Source organism: Eleutherodactylus coqui, chromosome 11 (genome assembly GCF_035609145.1).
Source record: "Eleutherodactylus coqui strain aEleCoq1 chromosome 11, aEleCoq1.hap1, whole genome shotgun sequence".
Classification (NCBI taxonomy): Eukaryota; Metazoa; Chordata; class Amphibia; order Anura; family Eleutherodactylidae; genus Eleutherodactylus; species Eleutherodactylus coqui.
Window position 1 is genome coordinate 53,037,327 of NC_089847.1, and position 19,270 is coordinate 53,056,596.

A 19,270-nucleotide genomic window follows, 5' to 3' on the forward strand; every position below is an offset into this window, starting at 1 on the left:
CGGTCTCCCGCGTGACAGGCGGGGATTACTCACCACTATACTAACGAGGAAGAAGCTGATGAAAGCATGGCAGTATTCGGGCGGACCCATTTACTCTTGGGACCGATAGAATTTTGCCCATTTACACATACGCAGATGTTCTGCCAAAAGAAAAATAGCTTCCACAGATGATATCTTGAGTCATCTAACTGCAAAGTCCAGCTAAAGAAATCTCAAGTCTGACAAATCAGACTTTTTCTCTTTCCCCAAAGGTAAAGCTGCAGTGATTCCTGGGGACAAAGCGCTGTTTGGAGGTGAAATGCAGAAAAACATAACCTGGTGTTGTAAATAGTACATAGGCAAGAGGATAGCAAAGTGGCATGCTTCTTAGCATTTAGCAGGAAGCACTTCTTCTTGAGATGGACTTTGTCAAAGATGGCGACAGTCTTGGGAAATAGCTTCGTAGAAAACGAGAAAAGCACTCCCCGTCGGGGAATCGAACCCCGGTCTCCCGCGTGACTACTCGCCACTATACTAACGAGGAAGAAGCTGATGAAAGCATGGCAGTATTCGGGCAGACCCATTTACTCTTGGGACCGATAGAATTTTGCCCATTTACACATACGCAGATGTTCTGCCAAAAGAAAAATAGCTTCCACAGATGATATCTTGAGTCATCTAACTGCAAAGTCCAGCTAAAGAAATCTCAAGTCTGACAAATCAGACTTTTTCCTTTTCCCCAAAGGTAAAGCTGCAGTGATTCCTGGGGACAAAGCGCTGTTTGGAGGTGAAATGCAGAAAAACATAACCTGGTGTTGTAAATAGTACATAGGCAAGAGGATAGCAAAGTGGCATGCTTCTTAGCATTTAGCAGGAAGCACTTCTTCTTGAGATGGACTTTGTCAAAGATGGCGACAGTCTTGGGAAATAGCTTCGTAGAAAACGAGAAAAGCACTCCCCGTCGGGGAATCGAACCCCGGTCTCCCACGTGACTACTCGCCACTATACTAACGAGGAAGAAGCTGATGAAAGCATGGCAGTATTCGGGCAGACCCATTTACTCTTGGGACCGATAGAATTTTGCCCATTTACACATACGCAGATGTTCTGCCAAAAGAAAAATAGCTTCCACAGATGATATCTTGAGTCATCTAACTGCAAAGTCCAGCTAAAGAAATCTCAAGTCTGACAAATCAGACTTTTTCCTTTTCCCCAAAGGTAAAGCTGCAGTGATTCCTGGGGACAAAGCGCTGTTTGGAGGTGAAATGCAGAAAAACATAACCTGGTGTTGTAAATAGTACATAGGCAAGAGGATAGCAAAGTGGCATGCTTCTTAGCATTTAGCAGGAAGCACTTCTTCTTGAGATGGACTTTGTCAAAGATGGCGACAGTCTTGGGAAATAGCTTCGTAGAAAACGAGAAAAGCACTCCCCGTCGGGGAATCGAACCCCGGTCTCCCGCGTGACAGGCGGGGATACTCACCACTATACTAACGAGGAAGAAGCTGATGAAAGCATGGCAGTATTCGGGCGGACCCATTTACTCTTGGGACCGATAGAATTTTGCCCATTTACACATACGCAGATGTTCTGCCAAAAGAAAAATAGCTTCCACAGATGATATCTTGAGTCATCTAACTGCAAAGTCCAGCTAAAGAAATCTCAAGTCTGACAAATCAGACTTTTTCCTTTTCCCCAAAGGTAAAGCTGCAGTGATTCCTGGGGACAAAGCGCTGTTTGGAGGTGAAATGCAGAAAAACATAACCTGGTGTTGTAAATAGTACATAGGCAAGAGGATAGCAAAGTGGCATGCTTCTTAGCATTTAGCAGGAAGCACTTCTTCTTGAGATGGACTTTGTCAAAGATGGCGACAGTCTTGGGAAATAGCTTCGTAGAAAACGAGAAAAGCACACCCCGTCGGGGAATCGAACCCCGGTCTCCCGCGTGACAGGCGGGGATTACTCACCACTATACTAACGAGGAAGAAGCTGATGAAAGCATGGCAGTATTCGGGCGGACCCATTTACTCTTGGGACCGATAGAATTTTGCCCATTTACACATACGCAGATGTTCTGCCAAAAGAAAAATAGCTTCCACAGATGATATCTTGAGTCATCTAACTGCAAAGTCCAGCTAAAGAAATCTCAAGTCTGACAAATCAGACTTTTTCTCTTTCCCCAAAGGTAAAGCTGCAGTGATTCCTGGGGACAAAGCGCTGTTTGGAGGTGAAATGCAGAAAAACATAACCTGGTGTTGTAAATAGTACATAGGCAAGAGGATAGCAAAGTGGCATGCTTCTTAGCATTTAGCAGGAAGCACTTCTTCTTGAGATGGACTTTGTCAAAGATGGCGACAGTCTTGGGAAATAGCTTCGTAGAAAACGAGAAAAGCACTCCCCGTCGGGGAATCGAACCCCGGTCTCCCGCGTGACTACTCGCCACTATACTAACGAGGAAGAAGCTGATGAAAGCATGGCAGTATTCGGGCAGACCCATTTACTCTTGGGACCGATAGAATTTTGCCCATTTACACATACGCAGATGTTCTGCCAAAAGAAAAATAGCTTCCACAGATGATATCTTGAGTCATCTAACTGCAAAGTCCAGCTAAAGAAATCTCAAGTCTGACAAATCAGACTTTTTCCTTTTCCCCAAAGGTAAAGCTGCAGTGATTCCTGGGGACAAAGCGCTGTTTGGAGGTGAAATGCAGAAAAACATAACCTGGTGTTGTAAATAGTACATAGGCAAGAGGATAGCAAAGTGGCATGCTTCTTAGCATTTAGCAGGAAGCACTTCTTCTTGAGATGGACTTTGTCAAAGATGGCGACAGTCTTGGGAAATAGCTTCGTAGAAAACGAGAAAAGCACTCCCCGTCGGGGAATCGAACCCCGGTCTCCCACGTGACTACTCGCCACTATACTAACGAGGAAGAAGCTGATGAAAGCATGGCAGTATTCGGGCAGACCCATTTACTCTTGGGACCGATAGAATTTTGCCCATTTACACATACGCAGATGTTCTGCCAAAAGAAAAATAGCTTCCACAGATGATATCTTGAGTCATCTAACTGCAAAGTCCAGCTAAAGAAATCTCAAGTCTGACAAATCAGACTTTTTCCTTTTCCCCAAAGGTAAAGCTGCAGTGATTCCTGGGGACAAAGCGCTGTTTGGAGGTGAAATGCAGAAAAACATAACCTGGTGTTGTAAATAGTACATAGGCAAGAGGATAGCAAAGTGGCATGCTTCTTAGCATTTAGCAGGAAGCACTTCTTCTTGAGATGGACTTTGTCAAAGATGGCGACAGTCTTGGGAAATAGCTTCGTAGAAAACGAGAAAAGCACTCCCCGTCGGGGAATCGAACCCCGGTCTCCCACGTGACTACTCGCCACTATACTAACGAGGAAGAAGCTGATGAAAGCATGGCAGTATTCGGGCAGACCCATTTACTCTTGGGACCGATAGAATTTTGCCCATTTACACATACGCAGATGTTCTGCCAAAAGAAAAATAGCTTCCACAGATGATATCTTGAGTCATCTAACTGCAAAGTCCAGCTAAAGAAATCTCAAGTCTGACAAATCAGACTTTTTCCTTTTCCCCAAAGGTAAAGCTGCAGTGATTCCTGGGGACAAAGCGCTGTTTGGAGGTGAAATGCAGAAAAACATAACCTGGTGTTGTAAATAGTACATAGGCAAGAGGATAGCAAAGTGGCATGCTTCTTAGCATTTAGCAGGAAGCACTTCTTCTTGAGATGGACTTTGTCAAAGATGGCGACAGTCTTGGGAAATAGCTTCGTAGAAAACGAGAAAAGCACTCCCCGTCGGGGAATCGAACCCCGGTCTCCCGCGTGACAGGCGGGGATACTCACCACTATACTAACGAGGAAGAAGCTGATGAAAGCATGGCAGTATTCGGGCGGACCCATTTACTCTTGGGACCGATAGAATTTTGCCCATTTACACATACGCAGATGTTCTGCCAAAAGAAAAATAGCTTCCACAGATGATATCTTGAGTCATCTAACTGCAAAGTCCAGCTAAAGAAATCTCAAGTCTGACAAATCAGACTTTTTCCTTTTCCCCAAAGGTAAAGCTGCAGTGATTCCTGGGGACAAAGCGCTGTTTGGAGGTGAAATGCAGAAAAACATAACCTGGTGTTGTAAATAGTACATAGGCAAGAGGATAGCAAAGTGGCATGCTTCTTAGCATTTAGCAGGAAGCACTTCTTCTTGAGATGGACTTTGTCAAAGATGGCGACAGTCTTGGGAAATAGCTTCGTAGAAAACGAGAAAAGCACTCCCCGTCGGGGAATCGAACCCCGGTCTCCCGCGTGACAGGCGGGGATACTCACCACTATACTAACGAGGAAGAAGCTGATGAACGCATGGCAGTATTCGGGCGGACCCATTTACTCTTGGGACCGATAGAATTTTGCCCATTTACACATACGCAGATGTTCTGCCAAAAGAAAAATAGCTTCCACAGATGATATCTTGAGTCATCTAACTGCAAAGTCCAGCTAAAGAAATCTCAAGTCTGACAAATCAGACTTTTTCTCTTTCCCCAAAGGTAAAGCTGCAGTGATTCCTGGGGACAAAGCGCTGTTTGGAGGTGAAATGCAGAAAAACATAACCTGGTGTTGTAAATAGTACATAGGCAAGAGGATAGCAAAGTGGCATGCTTCTTAGCATTTAGCAGGAAGCACTTCTTCTTGAGATGGACTTTGTCAAAGATGGCGACAGTCTTGGGAAATAGCTTCGTAGAAAACGAGAAAAGCACTCCCCGTCGGGGAATCGAACCCCGGTCTCCCGCGTGACTACTCACCACTATACTAACGAGGAAGAAGCTGATGAAAGCATGGCAGTATTCGGGCAGACCCATTTACTCTTGGGACCGATAGAATTTTGCCCATTTACACATACGCAGATGTTCTGCCAAAAGAAAAATAGCTTCCACAGATGATATCTTGAGTCATCTAACTGCAAAGTCCAGCTAAAGAAATCTCAAGTCTGACAAATCAGACTTTTTCTCTTTCCCCAAAGGTAAAGCTGCAGTGATTCCTGGGGACAAAGCGCTGTTTGGAGGTGAAATGCAGAAAAACATAACCTGGTGTTGTAAATAGTACATAGGCAAGAGGATAGCAAAGTGGCATGCTTCTTAGCATTTAGCAGGAATCACTTCTTCTTGAGATGGACTTTGTCAAAGATGGCGACAGTCTTGGGAAATACCTTCGTAGAAAACGAGAAAAGCACTCCCCGTCGGGGAATCGAACCCCGGTCTCCCGTGTGACAGGCAGGGATACTCACCACTATACTAACGAGGAAGTTAGCAAGAGGATAGCACAGTGGCATGCTTCTTAGCATTTAGCAGGAAGCACTTCTTCTTGAGATGGACTTTGTCAAAGATGGCGACAGTCTTGGGAAATAGCTTCGTAGAAAACGAGAAAAGCACTCCCCGTCGGGGAATCGAACCCCGGTCTCCCGCGTGACAGGCGGGGATACTCACCACTATACTAACGAGGAAGAAGCTGATGAAAGCATGGCAGTATTCGGGCGGACCCATTTACTCTTGGGACCGATAGAATTTTGCCCATTTACACATACGCAGATGTTCTGCCAAAAGAAAAATAGCTTCCACAGATGATATCTTGAGTCATCTAACTGCAAAGTCCAGCTAAAGAAATCTCAAGTCTGACAAATCAGACTTTTTCCTTTTCCCCAAAGGTAAAGCTGCAGTGATTCCTGGGGACAAAGCGCTGTTTGGAGGTGAAATGCAGAAAAACATAACCTGGTGTTGTAAATAATACATAGGCAAGAGGATAGCAAAGTGGCATGCTTCTTAGCATTTAGCAGGAAGCACTTCTTCTTGAGATGGACTTTGTCAAAGATGGCGACAGTCTTGGGAAATAGCTTCGTAGAAAACGAGAAAAGCACTCCCCGTCGGGGAATCGAACCCCGGTCTCCCGCGTGACAGGCGGGGATACTCACCACTATACTAACGAGGAAGAAGCTGATGAAAGCATGGCAGTATTCGGGCGGACCCATTTACTCTTGGGACCGATAGAATTTTGCCCATTTACACATACGCAGATGTTCTGCCAAAAGAAAAATAGCTTCCACAGATGATATCTTGAGTCATCTAACTGCAAAGTCCAGCTAAAGAAATCTCAAGTCTGACAAATCAGACTTTTTCTCTTTCCCCAAAGGTAAAGCTGCAGTGATTCCTGGGGACAAAGCGCTGTTTGGAGGTGAAATGCAGAAAAACATAACCTGGTGTTGTAAATAGTACATAGGCAAGAGGATAGCAAAGTGGCATGCTTCTTAGCATTTAGCAGGAAGCACTTCTTCTTGAGATGGACTTTGTCAAAGATGGCGACAGTCTTGGGAAATAGCTTCGTAGAAAACGAGAAAAGCACTCCCCGTCGGGGAATCGAACCCCGGTCTCCCGCGTGACTACTCGCCACTATACTAACGAGGAAGAAGCTGATGAAAGCATGGCAGTATTCGGGCAGACCCATTTACTCTTGGGACCGATAGAATTTTGCCCATTTACACATACGCAGATGTTCTGCCAAAAGAAAAATAGCTTCCACAGATGATATCTTGAGTCATCTAACTGCAAAGTCCAGCTAAAGAAATCTCAAGTCTGACAAATCAGACTTTTTCCTTTTCCCCAAAGGTAAAGCTGCAGTGATTCCTGGGGACAAAGCGCTGTTTGGAGGTGAAATGCAGAAAAACATAACCTGGTGTTGTAAATAGTACATAGGCAAGAGGATAGCAAAGTGGCATGCTTCTTAGCATTTAGCAGGAAGCACTTCTTCTTGAGATGGACTTTGTCAAAGATGGCGACAGTCTTGGGAAATAGCTTCGTAGAAAACGAGAAAAGCACTCCCCGTCGGGGAATCGAACCCCGGTCTCCCGCGTGACAGGCGGGGATACTCACCACTATACTAACGAGGAAGAAGCTGATGAAAGCATGGCAGTATTCGGGCGGACCCATTTACTCTTGGGACCGATAGAATTTTGCCCATTTACACATACGCAGATGTTCTGCCAAAAGAAAAATAGCTTCCACAGATGATATCTTGAGTCATCTAACTGCAAAGTCCAGCTAAAGAAATCTCAAGTCTGACAAATCAGACTTTTTCTCTTTCCCCAAAGGTAAAGCTGCAGTGATTCCTGGGGACAAAGCGCTGTTTGGAGGTGAAATGCAGAAAAACATAACCTGGTGTTGTAAATAGTACATAGGCAAGAGGATAGCAAAGTGGCATGCTTCTTAGCATTTAGCAGGAAGCACTTCTTCTTGAGATGGACTTTGTCAAAGATGGCGACAGTCTTGGGAAATAGCTTCGTAGAAAACGAGAAAAGCACTCCCCGTCGGGGAATCGAACCCCGGTCTCCCGCGTGACTACTCACCACTATACTAACGAGGAAGAAGCTGATGAAAGCATGGCAGTATTCGGGCAGACCCATTTACTCTTGGGACCGATAGAATTTTGCCCATTTACACATACGCAGATGTTCTGCCAAAAGAAAAATAGCTTCCACAGATGATATCTTGAGTCATCTAACTGCAAAGTCCAGCTAAAGAAATCTCAAGTCTGACAAATCAGACTTTTTCTCTTTCCCCAAAGGTAAAGCTGCAGTGATTCCTGGGGACAAAGCGCTGTTTGGAGGTGAAATGCAGAAAAACATAACCTGGTGTTGTAAATAGTACATAGGCAAGAGGATAGCAAAGTGGCATGCTTCTTAGCATTTAGCAGGAAGCACTTCTTCTTGAGATGGACTTTGTCAAAGATGGCGACAGTCTTGGGAAATACCTTCGTAGAAAACGAGAAAATCACTCCCCGTCGGGGAATCGAACCCCGGTCTCCCGTGTGACAGGCAGGGATACTCACCACTATACTAACGAGGAAGTTAGCAAGAGGATAGCACAGTGGCATGCTTCTTAGCATTTAGCAGGAAGCACTTCTTCTTGAGATGGACTTTGTCAAAGATGGCGACAGTCTTGGGAAATAGCTTCGTAGAAAACGAGAAAAGCACTCCCCGTCGGGGAATCGAACCCCGGTCTCCCGCGTGACAGGCGGGGATACTCACCACTATACTAACGAGGAAGAAGCTGATGAAAGCATGGCAGTATTCGGGCGGACCCATTTACTCTTGGGACCGATAGAATTTTGCCCATTTACACATACGCAGATGTTCTGCCAAAAGAAAAATAGCTTCCACAGATGATATCTTGAGTCATCTAACTGCAAAGTCCAGCTAAAGAAATCTCAAGTCTGACAAATCAGACTTTTTCCTTTTCCCCAAAGGTAAAGCTGCAGTGATTCCTGGGGACAAAGCGCTGTTTGGAGGTGAAATGCAGAAAAACATAACCTGGTGTTGTAAATAGTACATAGGCAAGAGGATAGCAAAGTGGCATGCTTCTTAGCATTTAGCAGGAAGCACTTCTTCTTGAGATGGACTTTGTCAAAGATGGCGACAGTCTTGGGAAATAGCTTCGTAGAAAACGAGAAAAGCACTCCCCGTCGGGGAATCGAACCCCGGTCTCCCACGTGACAGGCGGGGATACTCACCACTATACTAACGAGGAAGAAGCTGATGAAAGCATGGCAGTATTCGGGCGGACCCATTTACTCTTGGGACCGATAGAATTTTGCCCATTTACACATACGCAGATGTTCTGCCAAAAGAAAAATAGCTTCCACAGATGATATCTTGAGTCATCTAACTGCAAAGTCCAGCTAAAGAAATCTCAAGTCTGACAAATCAGACTTTTTCTCTTTCCCCAAAGGTAAAGCTGCAGTGATTCCTGGGGACAAAGCGCTGTTTGGAGGTGAAATGCAGAAAAACATAACCTGGTGTTGTAAACAGTACATAGGCAAGAGGATAGCAAAGTGGCATGCTTCTTAGCATTTAGCAGGAAGCACTTCTTCTTGAGATGGACTTTGTCAAAGATGGCGACAGTCTTGGGAAATAGCTTCGTAGAAAACGAGAAAAGCACTCCCCGTCGGGGAATCGAACCCCGGTCTCCCGCGTGACAGGCGGGGATACTCACCACTATACTAACGAGGAAGAAGCTGATGAAAGCATGGCAGTATTCGGGCAGACCCATTTACTCTTGGGACCGATAGAATTTTGCCCATTTACACATACGCAGATGTTCTGCCAAAAGAAAAATAGCTTCCACAGATGATATCTTGAGTCATCTAACTGCAAAGTCCAGCTAAAGAAATCTCAAGTCTGACAAATCAGACTTTTTCCTTTTCCCCAAAGGTAAAGCTGCAGTGATTCCTGGGGACAAAGCGCTGTTTGGAGGTGAAATGCAGAAAAACATAACCTGGTGTTGTAAATAGTACATAGGCAAGAGGATAGCAAAGTGGCATGCTTCTTAGCATTTAGCAGGAAGCACTTCTTCTTGAGATGGACTTTGTCAAAGATGGCGACAGTCTTGGGAAATAGCTTCGTAGAAAACGAGAAAAGCACTCCCCGTCGGGGAATCGAACCCCGGTCTCCCGCGTGACAGGCAGGGATACTCACCACTATACTAACGAGGAAGAAGCTGATGAAAGCATGGCAGTATTCGGGCAGACCCATTTACTCTTGGGACCGATAGAATTTTGCCCATTTACACATACGCAGATGTTCTGCCAAAAGAAAAATAGCTTCCACAGATGATATCTTGAGTCATCTAACTGCAAAGTCCAGCTAAAGAAATCTCAAGTCTGACAAATCAGACTTTTTCCTTTTCCCCAAAGGTAAAGCTGCAGTGATTCCTGGGGACAAAGCGCTGTTTGGAGGTGAAATGCAGAAAAACATAACCTGGTGTTGTAAATAGTACATAGGCAAGAGGATAGCAAAGTGGCATGCTTCTTAGCATTTAGCAGGAAGCACTTCTTCTTGAGATGGACTTTGCCAAAGATGGCGACAGTCTTGGGAAATAGCTTCGTAGAAAACGAGAAAAGCACTCCCCGTCGGGGAATCGAACCCTGGTCTCCCGCGTGACAGGCGGGAATACTCACCACTATACTAACGAGGAAGAAGCTGATGAAAGCATGGCAGTATTCGGGCAGACCCATTTACTCTTGGGACCGATAGAATTTTGCCCATTTACACATACGCAGATGTTCTGCCAAAAGAAAAATAGCTTCCACAGATGATATCTTGAGTCATCTAACTGCAAAGTCCAGCTAAAGAAATCTCAAGTCTGACAAATCAGACTTCTTCTCTTTCCCCAAAGGTAAAGCTGCAGTGATTCCTGGGGACAAAGCGCTGTTTGGAGGTGAAATGCAGAAAAACATAACCTGGTGTTGTAAATAGTACATAGGCAAGAGGATAGCAAAGTGGCATGCTTCTTAGCATTTAGCAGGAAGCACTTCTTCTTGAGATGGACTTTGTCAAAGATGGCGACAGTCTTGGGAAATAGCTTCGTAGAAAACGAGAAAAGCACTCCCCGTCGGGGAATCGAACCCCGGTCTCCCGCGTGACAGGCGGGGATACTCACCACTATACTAACGAGGAAGAAGCTGATGAAAGCATGGCAGTATTCGGGCAGACCCATTTACTCTTGGGACCGATAGAATTTTGCCCATTTACACATACGCAGATGTTCTGCCAAAAGAAAAATAGCTTCCACAGATGATATCTTGAGTCATCTAACTGCAAAGTCCAGCTAAAGAAATCTCAAGTCTGACAAATCAGACTTTTTCCTTTTCCCCAAAGGTAAAGCTGCAGTGATTCCTGGGGACAAAGCGCTGTTTGGAGGTGAAATGCAGAAAAACATAACCTGGTGTTGTAAATAGTACATAGGCAAGAGGATAGCAAAGTGGCATGCTTCTTAGCATTTAGCAGGAAGCACTTCTTCTTGAGATGGACTTTGTCAAAGATGGCGACAGTCTTGGGAAATAGCTTCGTAGAAAACGAGAAAAGCACTCCCCGTCGGGGAATCGAACCCCGGTCTCCCGCGTGACAGGCAGGGATACTCACCACTATACTAACGAGGAAGAAGCTGATGAAAGCATGGCAGTATTCGGGCAGACCCATTTACTCTTGGGACCGATAGAATTTTGCCCATTTACACATACGCAGATGTTCTGCCAAAAGAAAAATAGCTTCCACAGATGATATCTTGAGTCATCTAACTGCAAAGTCCAGCTAAAGAAATCTCAAGTCTGACAAATCAGACTTTTTCCTTTTCCCCAAAGGTAAAGCTGCAGTGATTCCTGGGGACAAAGCGCTGTTTGGAGGTGAAATGCAGAAAAACATAACCTGGTGTTGTAAATAGTACATAGGCAAGAGGATAGCAAAGTGGCATGCTTCTTAGCATTTAGCAGGAAGCACTTCTTCTTGAGATGGACTTTGCCAAAGATGGCGACAGTCTTGGGAAATAGCTTCGTAGAAAACGAGAAAAGCACTCCCCGTCGGGGAATCGAACCCTGGTCTCCCGCGTGACAGGCGGGGATACTCACCACTATACTAACGAGGAAGAAGCTGATGAAAGCATGGCAGTATTCGGGCAGACCCATTTACTCTTGGGACCGATAGAATTTTGCCCATTTACACATACGCAGATGTTCTGCCAAAAGAAAAATAGCTTCCACAGATGATATCTTGAGTCATCTAACTGCAAAGTCCAGCTAAAGAAATCTCAAGTCTGACAAATCAGACTTCTTCTCTTTCCCCAAAGGTAAAGCTGCAGTGATTCCTGGGGACAAAGCGCTGTTTGGAGGTGAAATGCAGAAAAACATAACCTGGTGTTGTAAACAGTACATAGGCAAGAGGATAGCAAAGTGGCATGCTTCTTAGCATTTAGCAGGAAGCACTTCTTCTTGAGATGGACTTTGTCAAAGATGGCGACAGTCTTGGGAAATACCTTCGTAGAAAACGAGAAAAGCACTCCCCGTCGGGGAATCGAACACCGGTCTCCCGTGTGACAGGCAGGGATACTCACCACTATACTAACGAGGAAGTTAGCAAGAGGATAGCACAGTGGCATGCTTCTTAGCATTTAGCAGGAAGCACTTCTTCTTGAGATGGACTTTGTCAAAGATGGCGACAGTCTTGGGAAATAGCTTCGTAGAAAACGAGAAAAGCACTCCCCGTCGGGGAATCGAACCCCGGTCTCCCGCGTGACAGGCGGGGATACTCACCACTATACTAACGAGGAAGAAGCTGATGAAAGCATCGCAGTATTCGGGCGGACCCATTTACTCTTGGGACCGATAGAATTTTGCCCATTTACACATACGCAGATGTTCTGCCAAAAGAAAAATAGCTTCCACAGATGATATCTTGAGTCATCTAACTGCAAAGTCCAGCTAAAGAAATCTCAAGTCTGACAAATCAGACTTTTTCTCTTTCCCCAAAGGTAAAGCTGCAGTGATTCCTGGGGACAAAGCGCTGTTTGGAGGTGAAATGCAGAAAAACATAACCTGGTGTTGTAAACAGTACATAGGCAAGAGGATAGCAAAGTGGCATGCTTCTTAGCATTTAGCAGGAAGCACTTCTTCTTGAGATGGACTTTGTCAAAGATGGCGACAGTCTTGGGAAATAGCTTCGTAGAAAACGAGAAAAGCACTCCCCGTCGGGGAATCGAACCCCGGTCTCCCGCGTGACAGGCGGGGATACTCACCACTATACTAACGAGGAAGAAGCTGATGAAAGCATGGCAGTATTCGGGCAGACCCATTTACTCTTGGGACCGATAGAATTTTGCCCATTTACACATACGCAGATGTTCTGCCAAAAGAAAAATAGCTTCCACAGATGATATCTTGAGTCATCTAACTGCAAAGTCCAGCTAAAGAAATCTCAAGTCTGACAAATCAGACTTCTTCTCTTTCCCCAAAGGTAAAGCTGCAGTGATTCCTGGGGACAAAGCGCTGTTTGGAGGTGAAATGCAGAAAAACATAACCTGGTGTTGTAAACAGTACATAGGCAAGAGGATAGCAAAGTGGCATGCTTCTTAGCATTTAGCAGGAAGCACTTCTTCTTGAGATGGACTTTGTCAAAGATGGCGACAGTCTTGGGAAATACCTTCGTAGAAAACGAGAAAAGCACTCCCCGTCGGGGAATCGAACCCCGGTCTCCCGCGTGACTACTCACCACTATACTAACGAGGAAGAAGCTGATGAAAGCATGGCAGTATTCGGGCAGACCCATTTACTCTTGGGACCGATAGAATTTTGCCCATTTACACATACGCAGATGTTCTGCCAAAAGAAAAATAGCTTCCACAGATGATATCTTGAGTCATCTAACTGCAAAGTCCAGCTAAAGAAATCTCAAGTCTGACAAATCAGACTTTTTCTCTTTCCCCAAAGGTAAAGCTGCAGTGATTCCTGGGGACAAAGCGCTGTTTGGAGGTGAAATGCAGAAAAACATAACCTGGTGTTGTAAATAGTACATAGGCAAGAGGATAGCAAAGTGGCATGCTTCTTAGCATTTAGCAGGAAGCACTTCTTCTTGAGATGGACTTTGTCAAAGATGGCGACAGTCTTGGGAAATACCTTCGTAGAAAACGAGAAAAGCACTCCCCGTCGGGGAATCGAACCCCGGTCTCCCGTGTGACAGGCAGGGATACTCACCACTATACTAACGAGGAAGTTAGCAAGAGGATAGCACAGTGGCATGCTTCTTAGCATTTAGCAGGAAGCACTTCTTCTTGAGATGGACTTTGTCAAAGATGGCGACAGTCTTGGGAAATAGCTTCGTAGAAAACGAGAAAAGCACTCCCCGTCGGGGAATCGAACCCCGGTCTCCCGCGTGACAGGCGGGGATACTCACCACTATACTAACGAGGAAGAAGCTGATGAAAGCATGGCAGTATTCGGGCGGACCCATTTACTCTTGGGACCGATAGAATTTTGCCCATTTACACATACGCAGATGTTCTGCCAAAAGAAAAATAGCTTCCACAGATGATATCTTGAGTCATCTAACTGCAAAGTCCAGCTAAAGAAATCTCAAGTCTGACAAATCAGACTTTTTCCTTTTCCCCAAAGGTAAAGCTGCAGTGATTCCTGGGGACAAAGCGCTGTTTGGAGGTGAAATGCAGAAAAACATAACCTGGTGTTGTAAATAGTACATAGGCAAGAGGATAGCAAACTGGCATGCTTCTTAGCATTTAGCAGGAAGCACTTCTTCTTGAGATGGACTTTGTCAAAGATGGCGACAGTCTTGGGAAATAGCTACGTAGAAAACGAGAAAAGCACTCCCCGTCGGGGAATCGAACCCCGGTCTCCCACGTGACAGGCGGGGATACTCACCACTATACTAACGAGGAAGAAGCTGATGAAAGCATGGCAGTATTCGGGCGGACCCATTTACTCTTGGGACCGATAGAATTTTGCCCATTTACACATACGCAGATGTTCTGCCAAAAGAAAAATAGCTTCCACAGATGATATCTTGAGTCATCTAACTGCAAAGTCCAGCTAAAGAAATCTCAAGTCTGACAAATCAGACTTTTTCTCTTTCCCCAAAGGTAAAGCTGCAGTGATTCCTGGGGACAAAGCGCTGTTTGGAGGTGAAATGCAGAAAAACATAACCTGGTGTTGTAAACAGTACATAGGCAAGAGGATAGCAAAGTGGCATGCTTCTTAGCATTTAGCAGGAAGCACTTCTTCTTGAGATGGACTTTGTCAAAGATGGCGACAGTCTTGGGAAATAGCTTCGTAGAAAACGAGAAAAGCACTCCCCGTCGGGGAATCGAACCCCGGTCTCCCGCGTGACAGGCGGGGATACTCACCACTATACTAACGAGGAAGAAGCTGATAAAAGCATGGCAGTATTCGGGCAGACCCATTTACTCTTGGGACCGATAGAATTTTGCCCATTTACACATACGCAGATGTTCTGCCAAAAGAAAAATAGCTTCCACAGATGATATCTTGAGTCATCTAACTGCAAAGTCCAGCTAAAGAAATCTCAAGTCTGACAAATCAGACTTCTTCTCTTTCCCCAAAGGTAAAGCTGCAGTGATTCCTGGGGACAAAGCGCTGTTTGGAGGTGAAATGCAGAAAAACATAACCTGGTGTTGTAAACAGTACATAGGCAAGAGGATAGCAAAGTGGCATGCTTCTTAGCATTTAGCAGGAAGCACTTCTTCTTGAGATGGACTTTGTCAAAGATGGCGACAGTCTTGGGAAATACCTTCGTAGAAAACGAGAAAAGCACTCCCCGTCGGGGAATCGAACACCGGTCTCCCGTGTGACAGGCAGGGATACTCACCACTATACTAACGAGGAAGTTAGCAAGAGGATAGCACAGTGGCATGCTTCTTAGCATTTAGCAGGAAGCACTTCTTCTTGAGATGGACTTTGTCAAAGATGGCGACAGTCTTGGGAAATAGCTTCGTAGAAAACGAGAAAAGCACTCCCCGTCGGGGAATCGAACCCCGGTCTCCCGCGTGACAGGCGGGGATACTCACCACTATACTAACGAGGAAGAAGCTGATAAAAGCATGGCAGTATTCGGGCAGACCCATTTACTCTTGGGACCGATAGAATTTTGCCCATTTACACATACGCAGATGTTCTGCCAAAAGAAAAATAGCTTCCACAGATGATATCTTGAGTCATCTAACTGCAAAGTCCAGCTAAAGAAATCTCAAGTCTGACAAATCAGACTTCTTCTCTTTCCCCAAAGGTAAAGCTGCAGTGATTCCTGGGGACAAAGCGCTGTTTGGAGGTGAAATGCAGAAAAACATAACCTGGTGTTGTAAATAGTACATAGGCAAGAGGATAGCAAACTGGCATGCTTCTTAGCATTTAGCAGGAAGCACTTCTTCTTGAGATGGACTTTGTCAAAGATGGCGACAGTCTTGGGAAATAGCTACGTAGAAAACGAGAAAAGCACTCCCCGTCGGGGAATCGAACCCCGGTCTCCCACGTGACAGGCGGGGATACTCACCACTATACTAACGAGGAAGAAGCTGATGAAAGCATGGCAGTATTCGGGCGGACCCATTTACTCTTGGGACCGATAGAATTTTGCCCATTTACACATACGCAGATGTTCTGCCAAAAGAAAAATAGCTTCCACAGATGATATCTTGAGTCATCTAACTGCAAAGTCCAGCTAAAGAAATCTCAAGTCTGACAAATCAGACTTTTTCTCTTTCCCCAAAGGTAAAGCTGCAGTGATTCCTGGGGACAAAGCGCTGTTTGGAGGTGAAATGCAGAAAAACATAACCTGGTGTTGTAAACAGTACATAGGCAAGAGGATAGCAAAGTGGCATGCTTCTTAGCATTTAGCAGGAAGCACTTCTTCTTGAGATGGACTTTGTCAAAGATGGCGACAGTCTTGGGAAATAGCTTCGTAGAAAACGAGAAAAGCACTCCCCGTCGGGGAATCGAACCCCGGTCTCCCGCGTGACAGGCGGGGATACTCACCACTATACTAACGAGGAAGAAGCTGATAAAAGCATGGCAGTATTCGGGCAGACCCATTTACTCTTGGGACCGATAGAATTTTGCCCATTTACACATACGCAGATGTTCTGCCAAAAGAAAAATAGCTTCCACAGATGATATCTTGAGTCATCTAACTGCAAAGTCCAGCTAAAGAAATCTCAAGTCTGACAAATCAGACTTCTTCTCTTTCCCCAAAGGTAAAGCTGCAGTGATTCCTGGGGACAAAGCGCTGTTTGGAGGTGAAATGCAGAAAAACATAACCTGGTGTTGTAAACAGTACATAGGCAAGAGGATAGCAAAGTGGCATGCTTCTTAGCATTTAGCAGGAAGCACTTCTTCTTGAGATGGACTTTGTCAAAGATGGCGACAGTCTTGGGAAATACCTTCGTAGAAAACGAGAAAAGCACTCCCCGTCGGGGAATCGAACACCGGTCTCCCGTGTGACAGGCAGGGATACTCACCACTATACTAACGAGGAAGTTAGCAAGAGGATAGCACAGTGGCATGCTTCTTAGCATTTAGCAGGAAGCACTTCTTCTTGAGATGGACTTTGTCAAAGATGGCGACAGTCTTGGGAAATAGCTTCGTAGAAAACGAGAAAAGCACTCCCCGTCGGGGAATCGAACCCCGGTCTCCCGCGTGACAGGCGGGGATACTCACCACTATACTAACGAGGAAGAAGCTGATAAAAGCATGGCAGTATTCGGGCAGACCCATTTACTCTTGGGACCGATAGAATTTTGCCCATTTACACATACGCAGATGTTCTGCCAAAAGAAAAATAGCTTCCACAGATGATATCTTGAGTCATCTAACTGCAAAGTCCAGCTAAAGAAATCTCAAGTCTGACAAATCAGACTTCTTCTCTTTCCCCAAAGGTAAAGCTGCAGTGATTCCTGGGGACAAAGCGCTGTTTGGAGGTGAAATGCAGAAAAACATAACCTGGTGTTGTAAACAGTACATAGGCAAGAGGATAGCAAAGTGGCATGCTTCTTAGCATTTAGCAGGAAGCACTTCTTCTTGAGATGGACTTTGTCAAAGATGGCGACAGTCTTGGGAAATACCTTCGTAGAAAACGAGAAAAGCACTCCCCGTCGGGGAATCGAACACCGGTCTCCCGTGTGACAGGCAGGGATACTCACCACTATACTAACGAGGAAGTTAGCAAGAGGATAGCACAGTGGCATGCTTCTTAGCATTTAGCAGGAAGCACTTCTTCTTGAGATGGACTTTGTCAAAGATGGCGACAGTCTTGGGAAATAGCTTCGTAGAAAACGAGAAAAGCACTCCCCGTCGGGGAATCGAACCCCGGTCTCCCGCGTGACAGGCGGGGATACTCACCACTATACTAACGAGGAAGAAGCTGATGAAAGCATCGCAGTATTCGGGCGGACCCATTTACTCTTGGGACCGATAGAATTTTGCCCATTTACACATACGCAGATGTTCTGCCAAAAGAAAAATAGCTCCCACAGATGATATCTTGAGTCATCTAACTGCAAAGTCCAGCTAAAGAAATCTCAAGTCTGACAAATCAGACTTTTTCTCTTTCCCCAAAGGTAAAGCTGCAGTGATTCCTGGGGACAAAGCGCTGTTTGGAGGTGAAATGCAGAAAAACATAACCTGGTGTTGTAAATAGTACATAGGCAAGAGGATAGCAAAGTGGCATGCTTCTTAGCATTTAGCAGGAAGCACTTCTTCTTGAGATGGACTTTGTCAAAGATGGCGACAGTCTTGGGAAATAGCTTCGTAGAAAACGAGAAAAGCACTCCCCGTCGGGGAATCGAACCCCGGTCTCCCGCGTGACTACTCACCACTATACTAACGAGGAGGAAGCTGATGAAAGCATGGCAGTATTCGGGCAGACCCATTTACTCTTGGGACCGATAGAATTTTGCCCATTTACACATACGCAGATGTTCTGCCAAAAGAAAAATAGCTTCCACAGATGATATCTTGAGTCATCTAACTGCAAAGTCCAGCTAAAGAAATCTCAAGTCTGACAAATCAGACTTCTTCTCTTTCCCCAAAGGTAAAGCTGCAGTGATTCCTGGGGACAAAGCGCTGTTTGGAGGTGAAATGCAGAAAAACATAACCTGGTGTTGTAAACAGTACATAGGCAAGAGGATAGCAAAGTGGCATGCTTCTTAGCATTTAGCAGGAAGCACTTCTTCTTGAGATGGACTTTGTCAAAGATGGCGACAGTCTTGGGAAATACCTTCGTAGAAAACGAGAAAAGCACTCCCCGTCGGGGAATCGAACCCCGGTCTCCCGCGTGACTACTCACCACTATACTAACGAGGAAGAAGCTGATGAAAGCATGGCAGTATTCGGGCAGACCCATTTACTCTTGGGACCGATAGAATTTTGCCCATTTACACATACGCAGATGTTCTGCCAAAAGAAAAATAGCTTCCACAGATGATATCTTGAGTCATCTAACTGCAAAGTCCAGCTAAAGAAATCTCAAGTCTGACAAATCAGACTTTTTCTCTTTCCCCAAAGGTAAAGCTGCAGTGATTCCTGGGGACAAAGCGCTGTTTGGAGGTGAAATGCAGAAAAACATAACCTGGTGTTGTAAATAGTACATAGGCAAGAGGATAGCAAAGTGGCATGCTTCTTAGCATTTAGCAGGAAGCACTTCTTCTTGAGATGGACTTTGTCAAAGATGGCGACAGTCTTGGGAAATACCTTCGTAGAAAACGAGAAAAGCACTCCCCGTCGGGGAATCGAACCCCGGTCTCCCGCGTGACTACTCACCACTATACTAACGAGGAAGAAGCTGATGAAAGCATGGCAGTATTCGGGCAGACCCATTTACTCTTGGGACCGATAGAATTTTGCCCATTTACACATACGCAGATGTTCTGCCAAAAG

The 19,270-nt window shown here is 45.3% G+C and overlaps 17 non-coding genes across 17 annotated transcripts; all 17 read right to left on the reverse strand.

Moving 5' to 3' along the window:
- Positions 1-1,406: 1,406 nt before the first annotated feature.
- On the reverse strand, positions 1,407-1,478 carry TRNAD-GUC (transfer RNA aspartic acid (anticodon GUC)). The gene has a single exon. It is a non-coding gene; the product is annotated as a tRNA-Asp (tRNA).
- Positions 1,479-3,790: 2,312 nt separating this feature from the next.
- On the reverse strand, positions 3,791-3,862 carry TRNAD-GUC (transfer RNA aspartic acid (anticodon GUC)). Its single transcript has one exon. It is a non-coding gene; the product is annotated as a tRNA-Asp (tRNA).
- Positions 3,863-4,272: 410 nt separating this feature from the next.
- TRNAD-GUC (transfer RNA aspartic acid (anticodon GUC)) lies at positions 4,273-4,344 on the reverse strand. Its single transcript has one exon. It is a non-coding gene; the product is annotated as a tRNA-Asp (tRNA).
- Positions 4,345-5,426: 1,082 nt separating this feature from the next.
- On the reverse strand, positions 5,427-5,498 carry TRNAD-GUC (transfer RNA aspartic acid (anticodon GUC)). Its single transcript has one exon. It is a non-coding gene; the product is annotated as a tRNA-Asp (tRNA).
- Positions 5,499-5,908: 410 nt separating this feature from the next.
- Positions 5,909-5,980, reverse strand: TRNAD-GUC (transfer RNA aspartic acid (anticodon GUC)). The gene has a single exon. It is a non-coding gene; the product is annotated as a tRNA-Asp (tRNA).
- Positions 5,981-6,863: 883 nt separating this feature from the next.
- TRNAD-GUC (transfer RNA aspartic acid (anticodon GUC)) lies at positions 6,864-6,935 on the reverse strand. Its single transcript has one exon. It is a non-coding gene; the product is annotated as a tRNA-Asp (tRNA).
- Positions 6,936-8,017: 1,082 nt separating this feature from the next.
- TRNAD-GUC (transfer RNA aspartic acid (anticodon GUC)) lies at positions 8,018-8,089 on the reverse strand. Its single transcript has one exon. It is a non-coding gene; the product is annotated as a tRNA-Asp (tRNA).
- Positions 8,090-8,981: 892 nt separating this feature from the next.
- Positions 8,982-9,053, reverse strand: TRNAD-GUC (transfer RNA aspartic acid (anticodon GUC)). The gene has a single exon. It is a non-coding gene; the product is annotated as a tRNA-Asp (tRNA).
- A 1,374-nt stretch (positions 9,054-10,427) lies between these two features.
- Positions 10,428-10,499, reverse strand: TRNAD-GUC (transfer RNA aspartic acid (anticodon GUC)). Its single transcript has one exon. It is a non-coding gene; the product is annotated as a tRNA-Asp (tRNA).
- Positions 10,500-12,072: 1,573 nt separating this feature from the next.
- TRNAD-GUC (transfer RNA aspartic acid (anticodon GUC)) lies at positions 12,073-12,144 on the reverse strand. Its single transcript has one exon. It is a non-coding gene; the product is annotated as a tRNA-Asp (tRNA).
- Positions 12,145-12,554: 410 nt separating this feature from the next.
- Positions 12,555-12,626, reverse strand: TRNAD-GUC (transfer RNA aspartic acid (anticodon GUC)). Its single transcript has one exon. It is a non-coding gene; the product is annotated as a tRNA-Asp (tRNA).
- A 1,082-nt stretch (positions 12,627-13,708) lies between these two features.
- On the reverse strand, positions 13,709-13,780 carry TRNAD-GUC (transfer RNA aspartic acid (anticodon GUC)). Its single transcript has one exon. It is a non-coding gene; the product is annotated as a tRNA-Asp (tRNA).
- Positions 13,781-14,672: 892 nt separating this feature from the next.
- Positions 14,673-14,744, reverse strand: TRNAD-GUC (transfer RNA aspartic acid (anticodon GUC)). The gene has a single exon. It is a non-coding gene; the product is annotated as a tRNA-Asp (tRNA).
- Positions 14,745-15,353: 609 nt separating this feature from the next.
- Positions 15,354-15,425, reverse strand: TRNAD-GUC (transfer RNA aspartic acid (anticodon GUC)). Its single transcript has one exon. It is a non-coding gene; the product is annotated as a tRNA-Asp (tRNA).
- An 892-nt stretch (positions 15,426-16,317) lies between these two features.
- TRNAD-GUC (transfer RNA aspartic acid (anticodon GUC)) lies at positions 16,318-16,389 on the reverse strand. The gene has a single exon. It is a non-coding gene; the product is annotated as a tRNA-Asp (tRNA).
- Positions 16,390-16,998: 609 nt separating this feature from the next.
- TRNAD-GUC (transfer RNA aspartic acid (anticodon GUC)) lies at positions 16,999-17,070 on the reverse strand. The gene has a single exon. It is a non-coding gene; the product is annotated as a tRNA-Asp (tRNA).
- Positions 17,071-17,679: 609 nt separating this feature from the next.
- On the reverse strand, positions 17,680-17,751 carry TRNAD-GUC (transfer RNA aspartic acid (anticodon GUC)). The gene has a single exon. It is a non-coding gene; the product is annotated as a tRNA-Asp (tRNA).
- Between the last annotated feature and the right edge of the window lie 1,519 nt (positions 17,752-19,270).